Source organism: Typopeltis vanoorti, chromosome 17, assembly GCF_054136105.1.
Source record: "Typopeltis vanoorti isolate ZY-2024b chromosome 17, IOZ_Tvanoo_1.0, whole genome shotgun sequence".
Taxonomy (NCBI): Eukaryota; Metazoa; Arthropoda; class Arachnida; order Uropygi; family Thelyphonidae; genus Typopeltis; species Typopeltis vanoorti.
The window spans coordinates 57,706,923-57,725,496 of record NC_143565.1 but is presented as its reverse complement, the minus strand read 5'-3'; the positions used below and the strand labels follow the sequence as shown (position 1 = coordinate 57,725,496).

The 18,574-nt window shown below is 35.5% G+C and overlaps 1 long non-coding RNA gene across 1 annotated transcript; it reads left to right on the top strand.

Annotated features, from left to right (window-relative positions):
- Positions 1 to 5,665: 5,665 nt before the first annotated feature.
- LOC150097428 (uncharacterized) lies at positions 5,666 to 15,279 on the top strand. Its single transcript, XR_016549657.1, has 3 exons — positions 5,666 to 5,703; positions 11,362 to 11,437; positions 15,119 to 15,279. It is a non-coding gene; the product is annotated as an uncharacterized LOC150097428 (long non-coding RNA).
- The last annotated feature ends 3,295 nt before the right edge of the window (positions 15,280 to 18,574 follow it).

The window sequence follows — 18,574 nt, the reverse complement described above, 5'->3', positions numbered from 1 at the left end:
GATGGGGAAATCCAAGTCTTTCTAATCGAGAAACCTATAATATGCCGTATTATCATTAAAGTTTCATCGTCATACATACGTTAAGTTTTATTTAAAAAATTGTGGCTTATTCATTTCACTTTAGTCGTGTCCACGTTGCTTTGAAGATTGCTTAATTTGAAATTTGAATTCCTAAAAAAGAATGTGTGTGTGTGTGTGTGTGTGTGTGTGTGTGTGTGTGTGTGTGTGTGTGTGTGTGTGTGTGTGTGTGTGTGTGTGTGTGTGTGTGTGTGTGTGTGTGTGTGTGTGTGTGTGTGTGTGTGTGTGTGTGTGTGTGTGTGTGTGTGTGTGTGTGTGTGTGTGTGTGTGTGAAATATTATTTTCACCTTTTTCGTCAAGAGCTTAATATAGTTTTACTACAATATTCATCGGGAATATTGTAGTAAAACTTCGACATAGTCTAGCGCAAGAACGAACATAATAAAAATAACAATCTTTATCTTCATCACATTAGCAGGCTACATCATAATCCACAAAAAAATAATGAAATAAATTAACGTATAAAGGATTTCCATTCGTTTATTTATAATCTGCCAGATAATATTATATAATTATATATATATATATATATATATAATTATATATATATATATATATATATATATATATATATATAAATTTTTTTTTTCCAGATGATTATACGTGCCCTGTTCTGGTGGAATACTGGAAAACCTGCTCTGGTAAATGTAGCCAAGAATGCGAGTAAGTTTTTTTTTTTTTTTTCAGTAGATTTGGTTTCCAATAGAGACGGATCATGAGGTAATATTATACTTGAATTGTATATCACCTCATGATCACCTTGAATGTTTTTTTAATGTGGTTACTACTCTTACTACCCATGAAAGTTATTACTACACCTATAGTACATTTGTAATGTAGTAACTAAAGAATGTTTTTTCCATTGTTATCAATTTTATATATATTTTTTGTAATTTTTTTATTTATTTCTACACAGTTTGGAAGCTCTGTTGTAGAAACCAAACATGCAACTTTTTCAGCTACTTCAGACCTCCAATAAGCGGGGCGGTGGTCTCGCACCCGGCGACGAAATTCATCTTCCGCCTAACGACAATCAAAAAATGTTCCATATCTAAGACGAGATTCGAACCCGCGACCTGTTTGTTGGAGAGTGGATACGCTAACCACTCTGCCAACAAGGCCTATTGGTTGGCCGAGTGGCAAGAATCCCTTCCCCTTCCATTCGTTCGAAAATATTTCAATCGTAACCCACTCGCAATAGGATGTAAACTTCTTAAAGACATTATTTAAATTAAGGGGGTATTAAAGCCCACATTGTTTTAAAACCGAATAAGAAATTCAAACGACAACTCGTATAGCAGAGCATATAAGTTCTTTTAGCTATGCCCTTGGTATTATATTTTGGTCTAGCTACTCACTGATGAGATCTCAATAAAGATCGAAACCGGTCTGCGTAGTGATCTCCCACTACAATGTATAACATCATACATCTCCTAGGAGATGGGTTTTATATTATGGAAAATACTAAGAATAACGATCAGAACTTTCACCACCTTTGCAACGAGTTGCCCTAGTTTGTACTATGTACTTGAACTACGTGCTTTAGCTTACGCTAGTAGTCGCCGATATGTTTATAGTTATACTATATTCGGCATGAAACTCTTTGATTCCGATCTTTGAGTTTCATATTCGGTTTAAAAACAATGTGAGATTGAATATTCCCTTAATTTAAACAATGTTTTACATCGCCGAAATGAAGCCTATTGTCTCTTTATTCTAAATGCTTCTTAAAGACTTTTCTGCTGCAAATGAGAAGTACCATGCCTCGTATATTAAAGCAATAGATTTCATTTTTTTTTTTTTGCCGTAACTTGCTTCTCTCTTCTCTCAAAAATATTAACCGATCTCGTCGATAAGTACTCATCTGCATACGCATTCGTGAATATAGCAACCACTATCTTACCTTTAGCCTCAATAACAGCAACATAATAATAATAATAATAATAATAATAATAATAATAATAATAATAATAATAATATTTTTTTATTGTTCTTTCAAATATTTACTTATGTACAATGATCATCTATTCAGTATATTATTTTACAAGGTTCACATTTTGTGCTATATATAATGAGATTTAAATAGTAATGATGATAATAGTTTTTTTATATAACAATCATAATAATTATTTACAATTATATTGTTCAGAGTTACATAAGTTGTATAATATTACATGTTGTAGTTTACTATTTTTTTTTTCAAGTTTGAAAAGGTGTGATTATACAACAGTATTTACACATATGCAATCTAAATATTATATTTCTTTATTCTCACAAACATACAGTGTAAACTCATGATTTACATTTAAAAGAATTTTTTTTTTACATTGCATACATTTGTTACAGTTATTATATACATTAGATATATTTGATTACACATGATACATTACTAACATTGATTTACATATAGTACATACATTACATACATTGGTTTTCATGTGATACGTACATTACGTGCATTTGGTTACATGATACATCTTCGATGAGAACTAATTTCTTTGCTTTCATCCTCAAAGCTTATATGTAAGCTTATTTGAGGATGACACCAGTTGGTTATTGTGTTTTTTTTTTTTTTTTGCTGTGTTGGGAAGCTACGAAATCTATGATTGAGAAATTGGCGCGCGTGCATGAACGCACGCACGCACACGCACGCACACACGCACGCACACACACACACACACACACACACACACACACACACACACACACACACACACACACACACACACACACACACACACACACACACACACACACACACACACACACACACACTAACTTGGAATGTATTGATGCGTCGCTGAACTGGAAGCCTGAACGAATATATTGTGTTTCATTAAGTTTGTATGGTATTTTGGGTGCGTGTTTCTTGTTCACAGTATGTCCTTAGAACTCTTTTCAGGCTATTGTAGTTTCTAAGGTTTCTGTATTCAAAAGGTGATTTGTTTGTCATGTCTGGGATGTAGAAGTTTCGCGTGGCCTTTCCGTAGTGATTATTTTATTTATATGTGATATAATTAGTAGCCTGAGGTCTTGTTATACGGTATGTATTTCTAACTATCCTGTAGTTGGCATCGAAATAATGTTTTAGCAAGATTGCATAGTATCGTATTGTTTCAACCTGAGTGATTGTAATGGTTTTGCTGTTCTGTGTGTTTGTTATGTTGGCATAAATGTTTTGCTGTCAGTATTTTGTGTTCTGACATAGCAATGTTTATAAGGTCGTGATTTTCTCTTTGTTCCCAAAAGATCAATTTTGTCATTTTGTACTGTAGCGACATTAATCTATTTAATTTGTAGGGTGCACAGAAAGCATACGTTGTTATAGCGTATCTTAATATATTTTGGCATAGTCCTTTGTATATTAGTGTTTTTAGGTGTATGGGAACTGTGTCTTTTAGCCTGTAGGGTTTCCCACTTATTGTTCGGAGTTTGTTGTGTAGATGGTTAATGTGGCTATTCCAGTTCATATCTGCATCGAAGTAAATTCCAAGGTATCGTATTGTTTCAACCTGAGTGATTGTAGTGGTTTTGCTGTTCTGTGTGTTTTTTATGTTGGAAAGTGGATGTTGGATGGTTATATATTTGTTATCAACTGGTCGAGTTAGTGGATTTCTGAATATCATTAATTTTGTCTTTTCTGAGTTTAGGTGTATGGAGTTTTTCATGAGCCAGTCTATGATCAGATTTATGTCATGTTGCATATTTGTTTGGGATATGCTTGCGTTATTATGGATGGATATTATTGCTGTATCATCTGTATTGGAATATCTTACCTTTGAGTGGTAACTGATTAATAACGTGCGTGTAAATGTTACTAGAGTTGGGGAGAGTACAGCTCCCTGTGGCACTCCACGGGTTACTGGTAGTCTCTGCTTCGGTTTGACCCGATACGTGTGATATGCTTTCTATTTTGGAGGTAGTTTGTAAACCACCTGCGAAGAGGCCGTCTATTCCAACATGCCTCAGCTTTTCTAACAAGGTTTGACGTGTAAGTGTATTGAATGCTTTTGTTAGATCTATAAAGACTTCCATGGCAATTTTGTTTTTGTCTATGGCGGTATTAATTACATCTGTAAAGTCTTCCAAGAGAGATGTTGTTCCCTTATTTTTCTGAAAACCATATTGTGTTTTGGGGATAATATGAAAGATCTCAGTGTAAGCTGTGAGTTTCTGCAGTATGATCCGCTCCATAATTTGATTGATAATTGGTAATATTGCCATGGGTCTGTAATTGCTTAATAAATTTCTTTTTCCATGTTTGTATATGGATGTGATTATGGCGGTGTTTAGCATACTTGGTATCTGTCCTGTTTTAGATATTTTATTTATTAAGTTTAGTAGGATAGGACTTAAGCTAGTTGCATGTTGCTTTATATCCTTACATCTTACAGCATCAATTCCTGGGACTTTGTTTGGTTTGATTTGATGTATTGCTGAGAGAAGTGCTGCTTCTTTTATGGTTGGGAACCATAATGTCTGTTTTGATTGTGGTCCAAGTGGAGGGTCACGTTTTATGATTGGGGGAACATTTCTGTGCAGTTCTTGGATGGTGTCTGCAAAGTATTGGTTAAAGTCATTTGCTAATTGTTGGATAGGTTTTGCGTCTTTCATGAAACTGTGTTTCATGGTTTCGGAGGCGGTGGTGTTGGGAACAGAATCTAGCATCTCATTGATCAGATGCAAGGTTTGTAATAATAATAATAATAATAATAATAATAATAATAATAATAATAATAATAATAATAATAATAATTGCAGTGCAATAACCTATTTGTCTACAACGGTACATGAAGGAAAGTGTATTTTATAGCCAATTCACTGTATCAAATTGACTAATGTGTGTTTTGCTATGAAAAGTCAATTTATTTTATGAATATTTTAGAACTATAGTACATGATTACTATTATACTTATTTGTTACACTTATTATTTATAGGAAGGTAAAGTATAGCTATACTATTGTTGAAGATCAGGTACCTGATGCGGTATGTATCAAATAATTGTCATAAGTCTCACAAATATTTGTTTGTTTATTTTTAATAATTTCATTTTTGTGTTTGTTCATGATTAAAATGCAGTTAAATTGTAAGGAGTTAAATCTATTCTGTGATGAAGTGAGTACGATTGCTACTCTCTCTCTCTCTCTCTCTCTCTCTCTCTCTCTCTCTCTCTCTCTCTCTCTCTCTCTCTTTCTTTCTTTCTTTCTTTCTTTCTATCTATATCTCTCCATATGCTGTACAATGAGCTGACCGCTATGTTTTATTCAGACATTACATCCATAAACTATGTGACTAACTTCGATCTTAGACTATAAATGAAGCTCCCAAAAAGGAAGAAAATAAAATGTAACTTTTCCTAAAAACATATGTTAAAATCACTTATCATACCTGTAAATGATTTTTGTATATGATTGAAGAATTGCAATAGAAACAATCTGCAATGAAAGTATTCAAAAATTATAGTTTTCCTATATCGTATGAATATGCTATAGGCGGAACAAATGAAAGACGTAATTGTATTTTTTTTAAATGATCACTTAGTGTAATTGATATATCATGCATATTTTTTTCTTGCAGGGGGATATTAATGATCTTCGCAGTGGTAAGAATATTTCGTCGATCAAGTGAGTATTCGAAAATTAAAATTTTCTGTTTCATTTTACATCGAGTGATTCCTCACCTCTGTCATAAACTTGAAAAGTGTATACTACTCTTTTTAACTTTATGGCCGCTTACAATCAAAAATTAACAAGACGATCCCAATAAATATGGGTCAGCAACCGTGCATTTTCGAAGTTCAATTCTTTGTAGTTTCAGTACAAACGGCGACAATCTGCAATGCAGGTAAACAACAAAATATTGAGAAAGAAGTATAAGTCCCTTGGGAACAGACAAAAACACTGTGCCATTAATATAATTCACAGCAGATGTTCAAAACTACTCATGTTGCGTTGCAAGCAACAGCTTAGACATGCAACCAGTGACAGCCTTAAAGGCTCAAGGGTTCTGTTCGTGTTGGATGGCAGTATATGCATTTTCAACATGTTTCTGCAGTTAATTAATGTTCCCAACTGGAGTTAAGAACATCACACAATTTCAAATGACTGCACAAATAAAAGTCCACAAGATTTAGGCAGAGTAACTCAGGAGGGGGAAGGGAGAACTAAACACAAACCACACGCTGGATAAACTTTCATTAGGCAAAGCTGGCTGGTGAAGCATGTCAGAGCCAACCACCCATATGTTGATTATTTTGCTGATTACAAAAGAAATAAGGGATTCAGAAAAATCATGCAGTGCTCCTGCAACCTTCCTTTTTCCCAAGGAGCAATTATGAAGCATGTCGGTGAATTCCCTCACGAAAACCCACAAGCTCTCAAAATATTAACTCTGGGGAAATCCACTTATCATAAGAACTTGCTGAAATCGTTAAATTTTCATTTACTTTGCACTATAGGGGTGTCAGCAGACCTCGATACAGTCTACATCCAAGAACACAGGTGAAGAACAGATTTTGGGTCGAATGAAGTCACAATAAATGGCAAAGAATAGACTTTCGTCTATATATACAAGGAGACAAATCTGGTAATATAAAAATCGGGATCATATTCAACAAAATGATCTATATTCACAACTCATCTATCTCCAAAGTCTCCAAGAGCATAACGGCCACAAACTTTATAATTCAAACTGAAAAGTAACAATAACCGATACCTATGCATTCACTGAGACTTGAGATTAAAACTCAAATAAATTTAGTTTAATCCTTTATCCAAGTGTAAGCAAACAAAGTTTGCGCCTGAAGTATTTTCAGGACTGAGGCAACTCGTCGTAAAGGTGGACCAAGCTCTCATCACTCCTTTCTCAGTATCTCCCATAATGCAAAACACATCTCCTTGCGGACATGTATAATGCTATGCATTAAGGGCAAGGACCAGACCGGTTTCGACCTTTATTGAGGTTTCGTCAGTGGGAGCCAGACCCAGAGATAGTGATACTAAGGCAGAAGCGATAGAAAAGTCACATTTACCTATACGAGTTACCTAAGGGTGTCTCACCCTATTATTAAATTACTCTGGATTTAGAGAATGAAGTTGGAAGTTTTTGTTTTCCACTTGGTTAGACTACAAAAAATTTAGTTTAATCCTTTATCCAAGTGTAAGCAAAGAAACTTTGAGAAAACGAGTTGCCTCAGCCTGAATTATCTTCAGGGTTGAGGCAACTGATGGTAATGGTGGACCAAGCTCTCATCACTCCTTTCTCAGTATCTCCCATATTGCAAAGCACATCTCTTTGCGGACATGTATAATGCTATGCATTAAGGGCAGGGCCACTACCAAGACCGGTTTCGACCTTTATTGAGGTTTCGTCAGTGGGAGTCAGACCCAGAGGTCTGGCTCCCACTGACGAAAGACTAGGAGTGATGAGAACTTGGTCCACCATTACCAGTGGGAGCCAGATCCAGAAATAGTGATACTAAGACAGAAGCAATGGAGAAGTCATATTTATCTATACGAGTTGACAAAAGGTGTCTCACCTTATTATTAAATTACTTTCGATTTATAGAAAGATGTTGGAAATTTTTTCTTTTTGTTTTCCACTTGGTTAGCTTATAATAAATTTGTCCACCTTTACCACGAGTTGCCTCAGTCCTGAAGATATTTCAGGCGCAAACTTTGTTTGCTTACACTTGGATAAAGGATTAAACTAAATTTATTATAGTCCAACCAAGTAGAGGGGAAAATAAGAAACTTCCAACATCTTTCTCTAAATCCAGAGTAATTTAAAAATAAGGTGAGACACCTTTTGTCAACTCGTATAGGTAAATGTGACTTCTCCATTGCTTCTTTCTTAGTATCACTGCCTTTGGGTCTGGCTCCCACTGACAAGACCTCAATAAAGGTCGAAACCGGTCTGGGTAGTGGCCCCTTCCCTTAATGCATAGCATTATACATGTCCGCAAGGAGATGTGCTTTGCATTATGGGAGATACTGAGACAAGGAGTGATGAGAGCTTGGTCCACTTTTACCACGAGTTGCCTTAGTCATGAAGATACTTCAGGCACAAACTTTATTTGCTTACACTTTGACAAAGGATTAAACTAAATTTATTATAGTCTAACCAACTGCAAAAAAACTTCCGAAAACTCAAAGAATGCTGTCTACAATCAACTTCCTGAATTTTTCTATACTGTTTCAACACACATTCAGTATAGAACTTAACTCAGACCACAGAATAGTAAGTGTACATATATAACTTCGTCGTGCTTTCAAACCTACAACAATGAGAACGAATATCACTGGAATGACCTAACTCTTCTTTCCATACAAACTCAGTAAAAAGAAACGGTACAAAACAAACTAATTTTTTGCCGAATGCATGAAGAACCATCAACCCCAATAGACTAAAATTAAAAGCTAAAAACCGCAACATATGGAAAATAAAAGTGAATACCTCTCAGGGTGGAAGAACTATTAAATAATTCATCAATGAACTTCATTACAGATGCTTGGCCAGAAGTTATGATCCAGAAAGAACTTCACATTATATAATAATAGTTTTAGAATGCAAGAATTTGAAACTGAACTAAAAACCCAAAATATTAGAAAATATCTGGACTGGATGGTATAACTGCAGAGACTATTAAACATGGAAGAAACGAGCTTTGAAAACCGTTAAATATCTGTAATACAGCTCTAGCTATATTCAGCATTCCTTTATAGTGGAGAGAAGGCCTAATAATATCAATACCCCAAAATAGCAATCCAACAACCCAGAAAATTACAGAGGAATCGCTCTGAAAAATCTATAACAGGATGCTTCTAAACGAATGGAACTATATGTAACACCTCTTATACTCAAAAATCAATGAGGTTTCTTGAAATACCGAAGTTCTCTTGAACACATCCACTGCCTTACAATCGCAATATAAAGAATTACAATATCTGTCATCAGTCAAATTCATCAAATATGTCTTGACTGACGATCAAAACCTTCAGTCAAAATATATTTACATATGGTGCCCAGATATAGAACATCACTACTTAACGAGCAGTTAATATCATCAATAGCTTTTAGGCAACATGCCTTCTAACAATACTATGCTATACATTGCACGACCATATTCCTAATTCTGTAATTCTTGAAGAAAGCCCCCCCCCCCTCAATAGAAACAGTTCAAAAACGGCAGCTGGGATGGTTGGAATACAAACATAGACGTCCACCTTCACTAATGGTGTTCAGTATGGTTGCTCTCTACAGGTCAACTAACGTACAAAGAGCAAGAAAACAGTTTTGGCAATTCCTAAGCAAACTCCTTTTTTCAAGGTGAGGCTCATGAACCATTTGACATTTACTATGTGATACAGAACAGAGCACCTTGGCTCACTTTCATCCAAAAGACTATCTCTATGAGTTTTTGTTATATATTGTCCTATTCATACATAATTTAATTGTAATTATGACTGAGGAGACTACGTAAGTGGTCTACTTCGATCAATCCATATTTCCTTCCACCAGAAGTGCCATAAGATCTCTTTCATATCCTCATGATTCTCCATTCCGAGGGAATGTCACCGAACACATCATGGAAAATATTTTCTGCTAATTTTCGAAAGAAGGTACAAAAGTTATGTAAGCCTGTATGTAAAACAATATATAGCCTTATTAATCTGTTTAAAAATATAAACCGCACCTGCCGTGATGGAGAATTTGTTGTGATAATTCAAAATACTATGTCGAGTGAACATCACTTCGTCTGGGAAAAGGACACTGTTTAGAACTTCTGACAAATTACAAAGCGACTAAATTCATCGTCTAGTAGAAGTGTTGAGCCAACTAGAAATGGGAGAGTTAAAGTTGAATTTCATGCAGGTTCTACCATAAACAGTCTCGCAAGCACGCATATAACTTCTTATAAGTCCACTGTGTTCCATGACATTAAACTCAGTATGTTTTCTTTATTTTCCAGAACTTTTACTGTACTTCACTCATAAGGCGGTGATAAACACGATGGAATGTTCCAGAACGTTGATTTGATGACACAAGAAAGCCTCTTGATGAAGCCGGCATGCCTCATACGCATTTCCGTCTTCACTTCTATAATAAAAATAAATATCCTCCAAGTCTTTAAACGTGAACTCACCGCGCATTGCATTAAAGCGACTTCAGATTTAGAAAAAGAACTAAAATAATCTCAAGTGACACTTGATCAGAGCGTCCCTATTAGACTGAACTCAAATTCATCTGCTCTGTATGTTTGTTATACAAAGTAGACATTCTTGTTGCAACTGCAAAGTGCTGCACCTTGAAATACAAGGTTTTCAGCATCATATTTATTGGACTTTTCATTTAGTTGTGACCTATAGAATGGATTCATTCTATATTTATATGTATTATATATAGGCTCAAATATAAAGCACTGGAATGTATTGCTTCCAAGTTCGAAAATAGTACATATACACTGAAAATTAAACTAATTTCTGTTTGTTCAAGAACGGTCCAGCTTCTAGAAATGAAGCAAGGGTTAAATTATATTTTAATTTTAAGGGAATGCCAATAATGTATTATAGAAAATAAGCTTCAATTAATTATAGTTTATTTTCCATGACCTATCAAAGGATTCTTTCCAGTATAAACATCTTAACGTCCAGCAACATTTTCCTGACAGGCCAACATTCAATATTCTTAATGGATAGCAATATATCAATTAAAAACGATATCAGATGTTTCATTAAAACCTAAAATGTTATTAATTTGGTATTCTATTAAATTTGGAATTGATTCGTTTGAATTTCATCACATAATTTGAAATTAAATAACGTTGAAGTATATTTTAGGCATATAAAATAAAAGTGTTTTTACCGAAACTTTATACCAAAAAATAATATACATACTAATCCAATAATTATGCATCAAATAAGATTTATAATTTACTAAACATACTGTATTTCAAATAATTTTGTATCTAACATGTATCTATGTAATCGAATTCTCCTGTATACACCTATATAGACAAAATAACCAATTGGGCTGTCGCCCTTGGTTACAGACATCTAATTATATTTATTATCATAAATTCTATTTTTTATCATCTCATGTTGTGAATATTTGTATATCACACCATACTGTATTTTTTATTGTAATTTGTCTCTGTACTATTGTATTAATAAGGCACACTATATTATATATATTAATTACTCATCTGTATTTTATCTCATCTTGTATTGTGTTATATCTACTGAATTGTGCTTTATATATATTCTAATTGAATACTTTGTCAGCAAAGAGATTCCCGCACAACTTAGATTTTACTTGGACAGAAATACAGTGGTTCACTCATACCAACCAAAATATGAGGTAAGTTAAAAACATTTTTTTTTTTTTGTGAATGAGTTAATGATTCGCAATCTTAATGTTCGATGAGAAATGTCACTATGACTAAATTAAATAGTACTGTTTGTTACGAATTCAATACAGATGAGGTTCCAGTAAAAAATTCCCCCCTTTTTAATTCAGTATTAACTGAATGAAACTAAATTAATTAAACTATTAACATTAATCATTAATGTTAATACTTTTAATAATTGCTTCAAGTTGATATTAGGCATGTTTATTAACTCCTCGTCATATGCCTTAGTGATGTTCCGGAACACTGATGGATGATCAAGCGGCATATCGGGTATCTTGTATAGAAATGTCCACCGTTGTATCTGTACACACACACAACGTAATACAGTATTACAGCAACAACGTAATACAGTAACAAATTTTGTAATACAGTATTCCTGTCTGACTATTAAATAGATGTTAACTGCTTCGAACCCAAGATGTTTCCCTCCCATAGTAATTTACTCACTTTTATGATTTTTTTCTCTTGTGTTATGAAAACTATATGGTGCCTCGGTATTCTTTTCCTTTTTCTTTTTTCTCTTAAAATGTTTTCCCTTTTCTTTCTTTGTTTATGTATGTATGTATACATACATACATACATTTAATTTATATTTTCTTAATGTCCAATAACTATGTGGGGGAGAAAACGTAACTCAGCTAGGGTGTATTAAAATTTACTTTCTCTACTTAACAAATTTTCAGAATTTCTTGGGAAGTGATGAAATATTTCAGAATTTTACAGATGCATGTATATATGTGTGAGAGTATGTGTATTTCTATTGACAAAAGATAGTTAGCCAAAATAACTTCTACTATATGGTAGTATATTTGGTTATTTCAAAATCTTATTCTAAACCTCACTTAGCATTTTTCGTTAAACTTTTATTGCAAGATTCCAGTAATGTACTTTGAATTTATGCACAAAAAAAATTAGAGAGAGAGAGAGAGAGAGAGAGAGAGATCACGAGTGGAATATTGCAAACATATCAAGAAGTGACAGTAAATAATATGAAAAATAATTAACTTTTCATTAAATGACACTTCACTTCATAATGAAATAATGTGTTTATAAACTCAACTGAGTAATGGTTTTTTTTTTCTTTCAGTAAAGATCGAATTATTTTGAGTGGATTTTCCCTATTTTGTTCAGATTTACATATTTCTAATACTTTTCAGATAAATTTATATTTTCTTAATGTCCAATAACTATGTGGGGGAGAAGAAGTAACTCAGGTAATCTGTATTAAAATTTACTTTCTCTACTTAAGAAATTTTCAGAATTTCTTGGGAAGTGATGAAAATTTTACAGATAAAGAAGTTAATGTCATGGAATTTAATTTAAATATTTATTACTTTTTATCCTTTTTATTATAATTTAATTATAATTTAATTTATTTGTTTATTGATAACAACACGTATTTCATTTTTAATTGTGTTATAATTTTAAAACATACAGATTTCGATTGTGTGTGTGTGTGTGTGTGTGTGTGTGTGTGTGTGTGTGTGTGTGTGTGTGTGTGTGTGTGTGTGTGTGTGTGTGTGTGTGTGTGTGTGTGTGTGTGTGTGTGTGTGTGTGTGTGTGTGTGTGTGTGTGTGTGTGTGTGTTAAAGTCAGCATTGAAGAAAACGACTGGATTGTTCTCTATAGAGGAAATTAGATTTTTAAAAATCCCATACATAAGCAAAATCGACTATAGAATAAACACGAATGCATTACATTGGGAATAGGAACTGTGCTTCCTACATCGAAGTGTTAATCGGTACTAAATTAATTAGTACTGTTAGCAGTACTAATTAATTTAGGAAAATCAACACACATAGTTCAATAGTATGGGCTGTCATCCCCCGCCCTGTTATTCTCCTCCCAATTACAGGTGCTACAAAAGCCATTTTCCTGGAGTCGCAGGCATAACACCAACATTTTGTAATACAGATTAATGGCGATTCTGATAAGGTGAGAATCCGTTATCAATGTGAAAAGTACACTTCTTATCAAGGAAAGTGGCTCTGAGACACCTGCAATCTTAAAAAAAAATTGTCTTGTAGTTAGATCGATACAACGAGAAGCATTTCAGACTCTACGAAATAAAGCTGCCACAGAAGCGGTGAGTAGTTGTCAGATAGAATTTGTAGTAAAAAGGCAGTTATAAGGCACTGCATGTCGCAGTATGAATAGCACTCAGTTTTACAGAATTCATCTCACTCGGCAGTTCGAATAGGATGATGCGCACGTCAGATTGATATTCGCATTCAATCACCTTTAGTTATCGAGAGATAGGTGGATCATATTTCATCTGAATAGCGGGTAGGAATATTCACGATTACCATATTTGGACAAGGAAACAGTTTTTCCAGGTTTCAAAGGAAACGATTCCTGATTCATTGACCAAAGGTGGTACTATATACTTACCGAAGGTCAGGATATAATGGAATTTTACGGTGGCTATCTTTTACTTCATTAATTTAATTTATTCCTTCCTTAATAACATTTTCTTTCTTTTGAGAATAAAGATTCTTATTTCCTTATATCCTTATATTTCCGAAAATATGATCCTTGTGAAGCTAAGGATCTTATTTTCAGTTATAATCTTTCATAAACTAGAGGTCATTAATGGTCATTTAGTCTATGCAACATAAGGTTAAAGAATTGATATGTGAATAAAAACAAAAAATCGGTAAACGCCAAATCATGAAACTATTTTGCTTTTGTTTTACAAATAAGGAATCGTAATGAGCCTCTGTATAATTGAATTCGACGAGGCTCTTTGGTGGGAAAGACCTGGGATCCTTCGCGTCTAGTTCGTGAAGGAGATCTTATCAACGATTTCAAAGTGCACTTTGAATCGTTGAACACTGTTATTATGTGACAGTATTTTCTCCAGAAAACTCGATTTTTTTCTCTCTTCAATCACGTATACGGACCGGAAAATCAATGGCAGTAAAAGGCCATTGAGCCTAATGCCCAGGAAGGAAATAAAATTGGAACGAAGTAATATAATCAGAAATAAGCGCCAGTCTTTTTATTAAAGTAAATTCCAGTCTTGAAGACTTGGTTGTCTGAGTGGAAAAGTATCTTCCACCATTCTCGTCTCTAGTCAAAGGGTGGTAGACAATTTTCAACACATACGAGATCACTAATCTGGTTATCACAAACCGCAATTGGGTTAAAAGATGTGATTTCTGAATTATTTAATAAGCATTAGGATAGGCATACGTAAGAGTATGAATTATACTGAGTATGAATTATATATATATATATATATATATATATATATATAAACAAAGGTTATAAATAAGTAGTCTAATGGGGTTATTAATTTTGAAAACGTAGTGCTAGAAAACAAACATGGTCTTTTTTTAAGCTACTTCATCAGATTTTCAATACGCATTCCAGTAGTAATCTGACATCGGGCGATAAAATTCACTTATCACTTAAGATTATAATAAGATAGTCATTTATAGTATGTTTATATAAATTTAACTTATTAGTTTTTGATGTTATTCTCCCATCGCAATTTGCAAATTGCACGAAATATTGTTGCTAAAAACAAATTGACACTAGATATCAAAGCAAGGTTATCTGTGTTTTTTAGATAAAGGCCCAACTTTCGATACATCTTTTATTTGTTTTTCTTTTTATATCTTTCAGAGTGTCGAACTTCTCAGCTATATTGGAGGCTACATTGGTATATGGCTTGGAGTGTCGCTGATTGCCTTCATTGACTTTCTGGAGAGTCTGATAATAATGGCAGCTTTTTTCTTTCGTTACTGCCGAGCTCGGAGAAATGCTTTAACCAGTCAGAATACGTGAATATCTCCCCATCTTAAGAAAGTTTGAAGACGGAATTAGACTGTGAATACTGTTACTCTATAATGTTAATGCATATGTCAATATTCATATGTTAATGCTAAATCTCATATGAATGTTCGTGTTAAAATCAATATCAGTAGTAATTTAGAGTTATTATGAAAGTTATTATTTAAATTCATAATCACTAATCCTTAAACGCTTAATAATTCTTCATTTTAACATTCATTGTATGTGTTTCTTTAATAAAAAGCTAGATGTTAGTGTTAAATAATTTGTTATAATGATTTGCTACTGTTGTACACTATCAATTTCAGAATTCTTATATACTTAAAATGCATTCCAGTAATGATAATAATAATATAAAAATAAGGCTGGAAAAACAAACCTTTGCATGGCCTATTTCTTAGAGATTCTGAGGAGAAAATTGACGTGAACAAGACGTGGCAATGGCTACAATATGGATATATTAAAAAAGAAACAGAAGGATTAATTTTAGCAGCTCAAGAACAGGCATTACAAACTAATGCAATAAAAGCAAAAATTTTTAACATCAATAATAACAGCAAATGCAGATTATGTGATCGGAAAGATGAGACCGTGTGACATCTAATCGGTGCCTGCAGCAAGACAGCTCAAACTGACTATAAATAGTGCCATGATCAAGTGGCCAAAACAATTCGTTGGCATGTATGCAAAAAATATGACTTTCCCACTTCTGTTAACTGGTGGCAGCCTAAAATAGAGACAGTATTGGAAAACGAAACAGCAAAAATTCTCTGGGATTTTAGAATACAAACTGATCAGCATTCGGAACACAATAGACCTGCCATCACAATTATCGAACATCGCCAGGTTTGGATTATCGATATCGCAGTACCCAGTGATAACAACATTAACAACAAAGAACTAGAAAAAATTACTAAATATCGAGATCTGGCAATCGCAGTTGGCAGGCTGTAGCTTAAACACACTAAAGTTATCCAAATAGCTATCGGTACACTTGGGTAGAATCTGAATTGTTCTGTATCACCAGTCAAATTGTTGTTTACATAATATTTGTTGTTTAAATAATGTTGTCTAAATCTTGTTTTGACTGTGACAAAGGACGTCGTCATCGTTACAGTTGCTCAATGGAAGAAAGGTGAGTCATGAAGTGCAATAATTCCCTGAAAGATTTATTGTCCGACGGAAATCCAATGCCAAACGAGAGGAATGAAAGTGCCTATACTGCAGAAAGAAGAAATAAACGCCGCTACCCACGACACAGCCGATTACACCGGAGACAGAATCGGACGATGAACTGAACAGATAAAAAAATACAGATGAATCTTATAATTTGAATTCCGTAAATTTATTACTAGAAAAAGGTTAGAGAATATAAAAGTCAGCTTAGTAGATCTTGTCCAAGAACTCTTTGATAAACAGAACGAACAAATAAGAAAAAATTAGCGAATATGAAGAGTGTGTTAAATATAATAATTCAACAGTTTAAGAAGTCTTGCAAACGGTAAAAGACATTAAAATCAGCATTAACGTACTAACTGACAGCAACACAAATCGATGAAAGACACATCTGAACTCCGTCAAGAACTGAATTCCCTAAATCTAAAATACGAACTTTTAAATCAACAACATAAAGAAGTTCTTGTCATAAACAGTCTTCCAGAAACTGCATCCAGAGAAAATCTCAGAGACGTAGTTTTAAAGTTAGCCCATGCAATTGACATCCCCCCCTACAGCATAAAGATATTCAAACCATAAATCTGATTCCCAGGAAGAACAAAAAACAAAGCTTGCCACGACCTGCACCAGTCATAGTTCGTCTGACAAGCAAGTCCACAAGAGATAATCTCTTAAAAGCCAGCAGACTGAAAACACCAGTTGCCAAGGACTTAAATGCATCGCAAGACAACACATCGCAAGGTCAGAGACGGCAAGATATTCTTCAGAAAGTCACAAACAAACTTCATATTCGATACAAATAAAAAGTGCAGAAGACATGGATAGGCTGCCAGAGTGAAACAAAAGAATCCGAATTAGTTCACAAAGAAGACATCAACTTAACAAATATGAATGTGAACCATCCGATAGATATAATCACACCAGAATACATCAGCAATTGTACGTTTGACTGGCTCGATGCATGGAAACAATACACAGTACTAGCGAAAGTACTCTCCACCTTGCATATTAACATCAGAAGAATCCGAAAACAATGGTTATTGTTACAGGCTTATCTGAGGAATTACACTTGTGCTATTGATATACTGGTCCTAACAGAAGTATCCATAACTGATGACGCAGTGACAGCTTTCCTAATTCCAGGCTTCCAACAACATAGATTTATGCTGCCAAACAAAAAGGGGGAATGGAATATTTATCAAACATAAATTAATAGCAAAAGAAACTGTCTATCGATTTGAGCATGCTGAAACTCTTTGCATCGAAATCATTAATACCACTAATAGACATCATCTCATAATAGTAAGTATTATTTACAGGCCACCAAACTTAAACATGATAAAATTCTTGCACGAACTCAATTTCTGGCTTTCACGCCAAGAAATATGCTCAACCGAATACCTAATGATAATTGGCGACATAAACATAAATATTGCAAACGAAAATCATAACAACATTGTACAATACTTAGACATGCTATCCATATATAATGGATACATGGTTAGCCTAATACCAGCAATAACATTATGCACTAGAGAAGAAATATTCGAAAATAATATCAATGCTTCCTATCTAGATCATATAAACATCCGAACACTGGGGTGGGGGGGGGGGGGGGTGGGGGGGGGGGGGGGTGGGGGGGGGGGGGGGTGGGGGGGGGGGGGGGTGGGGGGGGGGGGGGGTGGGGGGGGGGGGGGGTGGGGGGGGGGGGGGGTGGGGGGGGGGGGGGGTGGGGGGGGGGGGGGGTGGGGGGGGGGGGGGGTGGGGGGGGGGGGGGGTGGGGGGGGGGGGGGGTGGGGGGGGGGGGGGGTGGGGGGGGGGGGGGGTGGGGGGGGGGGGGGGTGGGGGGGGGGGGGGGTGGGGGGGGGGGGGGGTGGGGGGGGGGGGGGGTGGGGGGGGGGGGGGGTGGGGGGGGGGGGGGGTGGGGGGGGGGGGGGGTGGGGGGGGGGGGGGGTGGGGGGGGGGGGGGGTGGGGGGGGGGGGGGGTGGGGGGGGGGGGGGGTGGGGGGGGGGGGGGGTGGGGGGGGGGGGGGGTGGGGGGGGGGGGGGGTGGGGGGGGGGGGGGGTGGGGGGGGGGGGGGGTGGGGGGGGGGGGGGGAATAGCCATACAAA